Source organism: Callionymus lyra, chromosome 9 (assembly GCF_982586985.1).
Source record: "Callionymus lyra chromosome 9, fCalLyr1.hap1.1, whole genome shotgun sequence".
NCBI lineage: Eukaryota > Metazoa > Chordata > Actinopteri > Syngnathiformes > Callionymidae > Callionymus > Callionymus lyra.
This window is the reverse complement of record NC_141826.1, coordinates 26,456,894-26,469,142: the sequence shown is the minus strand read 5'-3', so window position 1 is coordinate 26,469,142 and position 12,249 is coordinate 26,456,894. Positions and strand designations below refer to the sequence as shown.

Here is a 12,249-nt window from a genome sequence, read left to right as displayed (position 1 = left end):
TCACGCAGAAGTAGAATATTTACGTCATAGCCCTAATTTGTGACGTCAATGAATCACGTGACTAGCTATGACGCTAACGCGTAATATTTTCTTCCTGTAGTTGCCGTGAGTGGCCGCTTGATGGCGTAATATTCAACAAATCAGAATATATATTATTATTTTATCCGCAGGAGAAAAAAACAAATAATTGAAACGGATTCACGACGTTTTAATCTCGTCATATGTTTGTTTTACTCGAATATTTATTTGTTTTTGACATGAACTGAGGGGCGTGTGTGGAGGAGAGGAGGAGGAGGGGAGAGAGAGAGAGAGAGAGAGAGAGAGAGAGAGAGAGAGAGAGAGAGAAAGAGGGAGGAGGAGGAGGAGTAACTTTCTGTCTGCGCCCGTTTTTTCCCAAACTTCTGGAAAGTTGACATGAAGTAAACATCTCAACATCTCAACATCTCAACGTCATGACGAGCTGAAGGTTCTTCTGTTGAAGGAGAAGAAAAGACTTGAACTTTCCTCTGTCATCCCTGGATCTCATGAGAGACGTCATGGTGCATAAATACGGTGAGTTCCTTCACGTCTCGGTCACGTGTCACACTTTCTACTCAACTTTTCCTCTTGACGTTCAATCCTTGAGTGACAGACGTCATTGTATCTGTTTTCTGATGGTTGTTGCACAAACAACAATAATGTAAACCTATATTTGTCATTTATTTAAATGTATCTTTGTAAAATGAGTTACTGTTAGTTTAATTATAATTATAATTTTCTTCTGTTGTAATGAACTTTCAAATTGTATATGTTTCAAATATTTACATGTATATCCATCTCTTGGCCTCTGTCTGAACAAGTTAATGTCGCAGGATTGACAGACATTCCTGATCGAGAGTGAAGAGGAAGAAAACTTTATATTTGGTTTTCGTTTTAGTTCCTGGAGCAGAACTCAAATGTAGAAGTATAACTAATGTATGTTGTCACTCAAAGTGAATGTATAGTTATGACAACATCCGTCAATTAAGAGTTTGTGTTGTCGAGAACTGTGGATACGTTTCACAATACAAGGATACAATATATAGTGATAGTAACAAGTATATATGTTTGGATTGTCCAGTACTTGACTCTGGTGTTGTGATAGTGTAGTAACAAGGATATATGTGTAGTATTGTCCAGTACTTGACTCTGGTGTTGTGATAGTGTAGTAACAAGGATATATGTGTAGTATTGTCCAGTACTTGACTCTGGTGTTGTGATAGTGTAGTAACAAGTATATATGTGTAGTATTGTCCAGTACTTGACTCTGGTGTTGTGATAGTGTAGTAACAAGTATATATGTGTAGTATTGTCCAGTACTTGACTCTGGTGTTGTGATAGTGTAGTAACAAGTATATATGTGTAGTATTGTCCAGTACTTGACTCTGGTGTTGTGATAGTGTAGTAACAAGTATATATGTGTAGTATTGTCCAGTACTTGACTCTGGTGTTGTGATAGTGTAGTAACAAGTATATATGTGTAGTATTGTCCAGTACTTGACTCTGGTGTTGTGATAGTGTAGTAACAAGGATATATGTGTAGTATTGTCCATTACTTGACTCTGGTGTTGTGATAGTGTAGTAACAAGTATATATGTGTAGTATTGTCCAGTATTTGACTCTGGTGTTGTGATAGTGTAGTAACAAGGATATATGTGTAGTATTGTCCAGTACTTGACTCTGGTGTTGTGATAGTGTAGTAACAAGTATATATGTGTAGTATTGTCCAGTACTTGACTCTGGTTTTGTGATAGTGTAGTAACAAGTATATATGTGTAGTATTGTCCAGTACTTGACTCTGGTTTTGTGATAGTGTAGTAACAAGTATATATGTGTAGTATTGTCCAGTACTTGACTCTGGTTTTGTGATAGTGTAGTAACAAGTATATATGTGTAGTATTGTCCAGTACTTGACTCTGGTGTTGTGATAGTGTAGTAACAAGTATATATGTGTAGTATTGTCCAGTACTTGACTCTGGTGTTGTGATAGTGTAGTAACAAGTATATATGTGTAGTATTGTCCAGTACTTGACTCTGGTGTTGTGATAGTGTAGTAACAAGTATATATGTGTAGTATTGTCCAGTACTTGACTCTGGTGTTGTGATAGTGTAGTAACAAGTATATATGTGTAGTATTGTCCAGTATTTGACTCTAGTGTTGTGATAGTGTAGTAACAAGTATATATGTGTAGTATTGTCCAGTACTTGACTCTGGTGTTGTGATAGTGTAGTAACAAGTATATATGTGTAGTATTGTCCAGTACTTGACTCTGGTGTTGTGATAGTGTAGTAACAAGTATATATGTGTAGTATTGTCCAGTACTTGACTCTGGTGTTGTGATAGTGTAGTAACAAGTATATATGTGTAGTATTGTCCAGTATTTGACTCTAGTGTTGTGATAGTGTAGTAACAAGTATATATGTGTAGTATTGTCCAGTACTTGACTCTGGTGTTGTAGTATTTAGAGACCACATGACTCTTGACGAAGTCGTAACTACTTTCATTTGTTTTTAAACCAAAAGATGTCCAAACATCAGCTTTAAAAGCTGCTTGACTCACTGTATCCTCTTGTCCTCAGTCACTGCATTATTTTATTTTTCCTTTAGCTGCGGAGGACGTAATTACTTCTGCCATCTAGAGGCTGGAAGTTCAATCACAGCACAGAACATTTTTTGGAAAAAAAAAATTCAATGCTGGGAAAAATTTTGCGATATAAGTCACATATATATATTTTCTAGCAACACAAAATCTTTGATTATAGTTTAAAATTGTTTGTTTTTACTTAAAAATTGTTTGATTATAGTTGAAAATTGTTTGATTATAGTTGAAAATTGTTTGATTATAGTTGAAAATTGTTTCATTTTAGTTGAAAATTGTTTGATTATAGTTGAAAATTGTTTGATTATAATTGAAAATTGTTTGATTATAGTTGAAAATTGTTTGATTATAGTTGAAAATTGTTTGATTATAATTGAAAATTGTTTGATTATAGTTGAAAATTGTTTGATTATAGTTGAAAATTGTTTGATTATAATTGAAAATTGTTTGATTATAGTTGAAAATTGTTTGATTATAATTGAAAATTGTTTGATTATAGTTGAAAATTGTTTGATTATAATTGAAAATTGTTTGATTATAGTTGAAAATTGTTTGATTATAATTGAAAATTGTTTGATTATAATTGAAAATTGTTTGATTATAGTTGAAAATGGTTTGATTATAGTTGAAAATTGTTTGATTATAGTTGAAAATAGTTTGATTATAGTTAAAAATCAAGTTTTATTCATAGTGGAAGTCTCTGGATGATTGTTGACACTAAGACATCAGTTTCTAATATTGTTATTTTTAGTTTGGGCATGAATGGCAGCACAATGTTTTAAAAGAAAATAAATATATTCATAAATAAAAGAGAATAAAGTTGTATCTGTCTTTCTATTATGAGACACAGAGTTGAAGTTTATTTCAGTTCAATGACAATAATGACTGTCAGAAACATTGAACTGGAGGCAGATGAAATGATTGTGTGGAAGAGGTTCAGGTTCTGGTCGCTGGCGTCACTGTTTTGATTACTCATAATATTTCCGTTGTCCATAAACAAGCCTTGAACGACGAGTGTGTTGACGTCCAGGTCGACTCGTCTCTGGTCCAAAGCTGTCGTTGACGGATCGATGCTCCTGTAATAGAGAGTGTATTACACATCCTGTTCTGTCGCTCGCCCACCGGGTTCAGCTCCCGTCTGTAGGTATTGTGATGCACAAGTATCGCTCTGACGCTGAAATACTGAGATCTTATCTAACCACTGCAAAAATTAACATTTGATATAAAGCTGAGAAAACTGTGGTTTCACACGGTTTTACTCCGAGACGGATGAGCAACAGTGATATTCTGTTCGACTTCTGATATTATTTTGTGATTTTCTTCGTCAAATAATTAATTCACACATATTGTATTAACACAACAAAGTTTGTGTCGAACATAGGGCAGCACGATATATATCGAAAAAATATTGATAGCGCGCTGTTGGCTAGTGCGATATGTATCGAAAACATGTGATAATTGATCATTTTCATTGATCAATCAAGCATTTCTTGAATCCACACTTCGACCAATCAGTGTCAAGTTCAGTTGTCAATTTGTACTTCTATGTCTCGTTGTTGTTTACGTCTCCGTCCGTCTGTGAACTGTGCGGCGCAGCTTGTTAGGCTCGGTTGCTATTGCGCCGCATTTTGCAGGCGCACTGACTTAGCTCAGTATATACAGTAAAGTAATACTAACTTATGATCTAGTCAAACACTAGTGATCCAGTCACTCGTCTCTTTCAACCTCCTTTGTTAAAGCAACATATTGTAAGAACTTTTCATCTCGTCTCAGTTGTTTTCTTAGAAGATCGTGAACTTCCAAACAAACCTGTCCGTCTTCACCGTATGCTAACGAGCTAAGTTGTTAGCGTCATTTATAAAGTGTTATGTGTGCGTGTATAAGGAGGTGGATTTATTATTGATTTGGTGATATCGCGACGCGCCGGCGGCTCCTCTCTGATGTCGCTCAGTTTGGCGGGAAACCGATGCAAGTCCCGCGAGACTGAGCGTTATAAGAGATATTTTTCTACCATCATGTCGACACTGAAGCGTTGAAATAAACGAAAGTGAAATATCATTGTTTTCCTTCTTTAAACCCCTGGACCTACACTACAGTACTCATGGCTACATTTTTAGGTGGAAGAAAAAATATCGCATTAATATCGATAAAGCAATTCAAGACACCGATATCGAATATCGCACATATTTACAATATCATGCAGCCCTAGCTGGACCCCATTGGAGATGTTACATACGTATGGTATCCAAGTGTAGTGAAGGACAGAGAACAAATAGAAATCTGATTATCTTTCAATCTGTTGAAAACAAACTAAATCCCCACAAAAGAGATACTTCTCATGACACCGGGTCGCACCAGAACCTGAACTGGGTTGGACTTACAGCGATGGCCCGGTAACACTGAGTTATATCCACAACACAAACCCTGGCTGAGACACATTCTTTGTTCTGGCCTTTACAAGTAGAGCCTGACCTTTATAAAGGTGTGTGGGGTGTATATCTCTATATATATATATATTGCACAAGATTAAAGTGAGACAGTAAGTTCTTCTATTCACACTAATCTGTACTTTTACTTTTAATCAAATGCAAGCGTAACTAAAAAAGTTGTGTGCGTGTGTGTGTGTGTGTGTGTGTGTGTGTGTGTGTGTGTGTGTGTGTGTGTGTGTGTGTGTGTGTGTGTGTGTGTGTGTGTGTGTGTGTGTGTGTGTGTGTGTGGAGCATGACAGACGTTGACATTTGTCCGACTATGGGAGATTATGTATCGATAATCCAGTTAATAGATGAAATAAGAAGCATGTGATCACTTGGATACGTCTGCAAATAAACATGTGACATTATAAGCAGTAAGAATAAAACACAAACAAACATGTTTGAGTCAATGACACAATCATTCTAAACAAGTAGTAATTAAGTAAGTAACGGTTATTAGTAAAGATGTTTCTAGACCCGTGTCAAAAAGCAGTTAAACAATAAAAACAATACACAATAAAATATATATTTTAAAAGATCAAGATAACAGAGACAAACACAAGAGTCTCAGAGAATCAAGGAAAAGTTCAAATAAAAGTGTTTTGAGATGTTTCTTGAAGGAGTCAGTAGATCATCAAACACAGATGTTTCTTGAAGGAGTCAGTAGATCATCAAACACAGATGTTTCTTGAAGGAGTCAGTAGATCATCAAACACAGATGTTTCTTGAAGGAGTCAGTAGATCATCAAACACAGATGTTTCTTGAAGGAGTCAGTAGATCATCAAACACAGATGTTTCTTGAAGGAGTCAGTAGATCATCAAACACAAATGTTTCTTGAAGGAGTCAGTAGATCATCAAACACAGATGTTTCTTGAAGGAGTCAGTAGATCATCAAACACAGATGTTTCTTGAAGGAGTCAGTAGATCATCAAACACAGATGTTTCTTGAAGGAGTCAGTAGATCATCAAACACATGTTTCTTGAAGGAGTCAGTAGATCATCAAACACAGATGTTTCTTGAAGGAGTCAGTAGACCATCAAACACAGATGTTTCTTGAAGGAGTCAGTAGATCATCAAACACAGATGTTTCTTGAAGGAGTCAGTAGATCATCAAACACAGATGTTTCTTGAAGGAGTCAGTAGATCATCAAACACAGATGTTTCTTGAAGGAGTCAGTAGATCATCAAACACTGATGTTTCTTGAAGGAGTCAGTAGATCATCAAACACAGATGTTTCTTGAAGGAGTCAGTAGATCATCAAACACAGATGTTTCTTGAAGGAGTCAGTAGATCATCAAACACAGATGTTTCTTGAAGGAGTCAGTAGATCATCAAACACAGAGAGGGTTCCAAAGCTTAGGAGCAACAGTCTGGAAGGATTTCTCTCCTCTGGTCCGGAAGTTCAGGAACCATCAGTAGATTCTGATCCACAGACCTCAGAGCCCGAGCTGGGGTGTAAGTCTGGATCAGATCACTGATGGAAGGTCTGACCATGAATAGATGTGAAAGTAAGAACCAGAATTTTAAAATGATCCTGAAAGAAACTGGCAGTCAGTGAAGAGTTTGAAGGAGAAATGTGAGTTCTTCTACTAGAGCGGCTCAGAATTCTGGCTGCAGAGTTTAGTATGAACTGCAGGCGAGACACATCCTTCTGGTTTAGACACAAAACAAACTGTTACAATAGTGTAAACGACACAAACACATGGATTACAAGCTCCAGATGTAGGGTTTAACATTAGCTTAGTTGCTAACTAGCATTACATCCAGGGTCACCAAAATGTTTCCCGTGGCCACGATAGGAAACATGAGAGTAACTTGTAAGGATAGAGTAAAGATACTAGTAAGAGTAAGTATAGGAATATGACAGTGACTCCTAAAGTATTATGACGAGTATCACGGAGTAATGCGACAGTAACTTGTAGAGTAATACGCTGAGTATCACGGAGTAATACAAAAGTGACTCCTAAAGTAATACGACGAGTATCACGGAGTAATACGACAGTGACTCGTAGAGTTATACGATGAGTATCACGGAGTAATACGACAGTGACTCGTAGAGTTATACGATGAGTATCACGGAGTAATACGACAGTGACTCCTAAAGTAATACGACGAGTATCACGGAGTAATACGAAAGTGACTCCTAAAGTAATACGACGAGTATCACGGAGTAATACGACAGTGACTCGTAGAGTTATACGATGAGTATCACGGAGTAATACGACAGTGACTCGTAGAGTTATACGATGAGTATCACGGAGTAATACGACAGTGACTCCTAAAGTAATACGACGAGTATCACGGAGTAATACGACAGTGACTCGTAGAGTTATACGATGAGTATCACGGAGTAATACGACAGTGACTCGTAGAGTTATACGATGAGTATCACGGAGTAATACGACAGTGACTCCTAAAGTAATACGACGAGTATCACGGAGTAATACGACAGTGACTCCTAAAGTAATACGACGAGTATCACAGAGTAATACGACAGTGACTCGTAGAGTTATACGATGAGTATCACGGAGTAATACGACAGTGACTCGTAGAGTTATACGATGAGTATCACGGAGTAATACGACAGTGACTCCTAAAGTAATACGACGAGTATCACAGAGTAATACGACAGTGACTCGTAGAGTTATACGATGAGTATCACGGAGTAATACGACAGTGACTCCTAAAGTAATCGGACGAGTATCACAGAGAATTGCAACAGTGATTCGTAGAGTTATACGATGAGTATCACGGAGTAATACGACAGTGACTTGTAGAGTTATACGATGAGTATCACGGAGTAATACGACAGTTACTCCTAAAGTAATACGACGAGTATCACGGAGTAATACGACAGTGACTCGTAAAGTTATACGATGAGTATCACGGAGTAATACGACAGTGACTCGTAGAGTTATACGATGAGTATCACAGAGTAATACGACAGTGACTCCTAAAGTAATACGACGAGTATCACGGAGTAATACGACAGTGACTCGTAGAGTTATACGATGAGTATCACGGAGTAATACGACAGTGACTCGTAGAGTTATACGATGAGTATCACGGAGTAATACGACAGTGACTCCTAAAGTAATCGGACGAGTATCACAGAGTAATGCAACAGTGATTCGTAGAGTAATACGACGAGTATCACAGAGTAATACGACAGTGACTCGTAGAGTAATACGACGAGTATCACGGAGTAATACGACAGTGACTCGTAGAGTTATACGACGAGTATCACAGAGTAATACGACAGTGACTCGTAGAGTTATACGATGAGTATCACGGAGTAATACGACAGTGACTCGTAGAGTTATACGACAAGTATCAAAGAGTAATACGACAGTGACTTGTAGAGTAATACGACGAGTATCACGGAGTAATACGACCAGTATCACGGAGTAATACGATGGTGACTCGTAGAGTAATACGATGAGTATCACGGAGTAATACGACAGTGACTCGTAGAGTTATACGATGAGTATCACGGAGTAATACGACAGTGACTCGTAGAGTTATACGACGAGTATCAAAGAGTAATACGACAGTGACTCGTAGAGTAATACGACAAGTATCATGGAGTAATACGACGAGTATCACGGAGTAATACGATGGTGACTCACACTTATACTTTCATGATCGTAGGTGAAATTCTTGACCAAACAGTCAATCTAAGTCCTGCCGTGATTAAAACCAGAGACATGGTCCGAATAGTCCTTGTTGCTACAGTAACAATAGTTCATTGAGGACAATGTTTAAGGGTTTACTACGACTGGACTCGTGTGATGTTCCTCAGGTTTAGATTCAGTGGACCCTCATGCGGGTGATGGTGAGTGGACATCAGTGGACATCAGTGGACGTCAGTGGACGTGAGTGGACGTGAGTGGACGTGAGTGGACATCAGTGGACGTGAGTGGACGTGAGTGGACATCAGTGGACGTCAGTGGACGTGAGTGGACGTGAGTGGACATCAGTGGACGTGAGTGGACGTGAGTGGACATCAGTGGACGTGAGTGGACGTGAGTGGACGTGAGTGGACATCAGTGGACGTGAGTGGACGTGAGTGGACATCAGTGGACGTCAGTGGACGTGAGTGGACGTGAGTGGACATCAGTGGACGTGAGTGGACGTGAGTGGACATCAGTGGACGTGAGTGGACGTGAGTGGACATCAGTGGACGTCAGTGGACGTGAGTGGACGTGAGTGGACATCAGTGGACGTGAGTGGACGTGAGTGGACATCAGTGGACGTCAGTGGACGTGAGTGGACGTGAGTGGACATCAGTGGACGTGAGTGGACGTGAGTGGACATCAGTGGACGTGAGTGGACATCAGTGGACATCAGTGGACGTCAGTGGACGTGAGTGGACGTGAGTGGACATCAGTGGACGTGAGTGGACGTGAGTGGACATCAGTGGACGTGAGTGGACATCAGTGGACGTGAGTGGACGTGAGTGGACATCAGTGGACGTGAGTGGACGTGAGTGGACATCAGTGGACGTGAGTGGACATCAGTGGACGTCAGTGGACGTGGGTGGACGTCAGTGGACGTGAGTGGACATCAGTGGACGTCAGTGGACGTGGGTGGACGTGAGTGGACGTGAGTGGACATCAGTGGACGTGAGTGGACGTCAGTGGACGTGAGTGGACGTCAGTGGACGTGAGTGGACGTGAGTGGACGTGAGTGGATGTCAGTGGACGTGAGTGGACATCAGTGGACGTCAGTGGACATCAGTGGACGTCAGTGGACGTGGGTGGACGTCAGTGGACGTGAGTGGACATCAGTGGACGTCAGTGGACGTGGGTGGACGTCAGTGGACGTGAGTGGACATCAGTGGACGTCAGTGGACGTGGGTGGACGTGAGTGGACGTGAGTGGACGTCAGTGGACGTGAGTGGACGTGAGTGGACGTCAGTGGACATCAGTGGACGTCAGTGGACGTGAGTGGACGTGAGTGGACATCAGTGGACATCAGTGGACGTGAGTGGACATCAGTGGACGTCAGTGGACGTGGGTGGACGTCAGTGGACGTGAGTGGACATCAGTGGACGTCAGTGGACGTGGGTGGACGTCAGTGGACGTGAGTGGACGTGAGTGGACGTCAGTGGACGTGGGTGGACGTGAGTGGACGTGAGTGGACATCAGTGGACGTGAGTGGACGTCAGTGGACGTGAGTGGACGTGAGTGGACGTCAGTGGACGTCAGTGGACGTGAGTGGACGTGAGTGGACGTGAGTGGACGTCAGTGGACATCAGTGGACGTCAGTGGACATCAGTGGACGTGAGTGGACGTGGGTGTCTTTGTGTGGGCGAGTGTCGCCGCCTACGACCCACGAGCTTTGTCCCCTGCCTGACCTTTCCTTGTCCTGGGAAAGTGATAAAAGTTGTTTTCTTCTCTTTCTCTGGGACGGCGGAGCGACCGGATCACTGCTGACCCACTTTTGTTTTCATCTGAATGTATTTTCAGAAGCTCGAGGGAAATGTTTACGTGACGACGATCGTTTGAACGTAATCGTGAGTCTATAGTGAAACAGCGATGATCGTAACAAGTGTAGCTTTTCCATGCATTTCTGTTCATCCATCGACGTCAATGTTAATCCGGTGACTCTCTCGCAGACACGGAGCGAGCCGTGGACCTGCTCCAACAGTACCAGGACAACCTGACCAGTCCGGACGAGCAGGCGCTGAAGTCCAGTGTCGGGAAAGTGTCGTCTATTCTGGGCAGCACGTTGTTCCAAGCACTTCTGGGTAAAAAAAACAAAACATTCCTTTTTAGGAGAAAATCAGTCGTCGTTCAACTGTGTTTGAAAACCTTCATCGTCTTCGGCCATGTTTTGTGTTCTTTGTGTTGTTGTTGTCGACACTCGCACACAGGATGTTGCAGAACTGGAGGTATATGTGCGAGAGTGAACTCAGTATCAATCTCTGCCAATTAGACTTTATGAAAGAAGGCTTTCAGTTTGACCCACAGAGGTTTGCTGTTTTTGCTGCCGTGTAACATACCCACAGAGTAATAAACACACACACACACACACACACACACACACACACACACATCTGGAACCCAAATCCCCGACTGCCTGGACTTTGACAATATGTCCTTCTGTAGATGTTGACCGAGGTTTTGCTGTTAAAGCCGCTGAAGAAAGAACTTGTGTTTCCTTCACGTGAAGGAGATTTTTTTCTAGAAGTAAGAAATACATGTATTATTGTGGTGGTACTATCATAATACTATCTTGCATCACTAAATGAGTCTTGTATTCAAGGTCATGTTTCCATGTTTGCTGCTGCCGACGTTGACCATCTGGTCTCAGTGGGAGACTGGCTTTAATGGTTGGGATTTAAAAATAGAGGAGAAGTTGCTTTAAGGATCTTTTCCCTCATTCGTTTGAGTCTTTTGAGTTTCATCGAACACATTCATTGTAGTATTTATCGAAGTATAGTATTTAGATTTGAGCTTTTCCTAAACACATCTTTGATTCTCACAACATGGATTGAAAAAATGGTTTATATATATATTTGATTGATGTGACGATATCTGACGATATGATTGACAGTCAATTACTTGATAACTTCTGCCTAAAGGAAGCTTTTAAGCCTAAAAAAATCATTTATTTGAGGGAAAAATCTTGTGTCGTCCTGATCCTGGAGCTTTGATTCAGACGTGACTCGTGTGAAGGACGATCGACTCGTGGAGTTAAGTTTAGTTTTGTCAGATAACAGTGATACGACATATACCACGATACTCTTTACTTCCCTCTGCTGTGATCGGTCAAGCATGGAGGTTTGTCACCGCACGTCATCACTGGTCTCCATATCCAAGGGACTCGTTGTATAAACAAAGCGGGATGTGATTACAGCTGGAGGAGTGACGCCATCATTACGTCATAATGGACTCTCGTAACCTCTCGTTCGCCCAGATTTTAACTTTATTCAGTAATAAGTTGAAAACCTGGTCATAGTTAGTTCTGAACCCGTTGATCAGTGACGTCTAGAGAAGCTAAAGAAGCAAACTACAGTGTTTTTAACAACTTTACTGATTCTCTTTTAACAACCACGACCCTGTTGAATCAACTCCATGAATCTCAGTGTTTTAGCAGCAGCTCATGGGGCTCAGTTGTACTTTACTGAGCTCTGGACCCAGACATCCAGG

At 40.7% G+C, this 12,249-nt stretch overlaps 1 long non-coding RNA gene across 1 annotated transcript; it reads left to right on the top strand.

Annotated features, from left to right (window-relative positions):
* Positions 1-398: 398 nt before the first annotated feature.
* Positions 399-10,859, top strand: LOC148072489 (uncharacterized). The gene is made up of 2 exons (XR_015712875.1): positions 399-552; positions 10,713-10,859. It is a non-coding gene; the product is annotated as an uncharacterized LOC148072489 (long non-coding RNA).
* Positions 10,860-12,249: the final 1,390 nt, after the last annotated feature.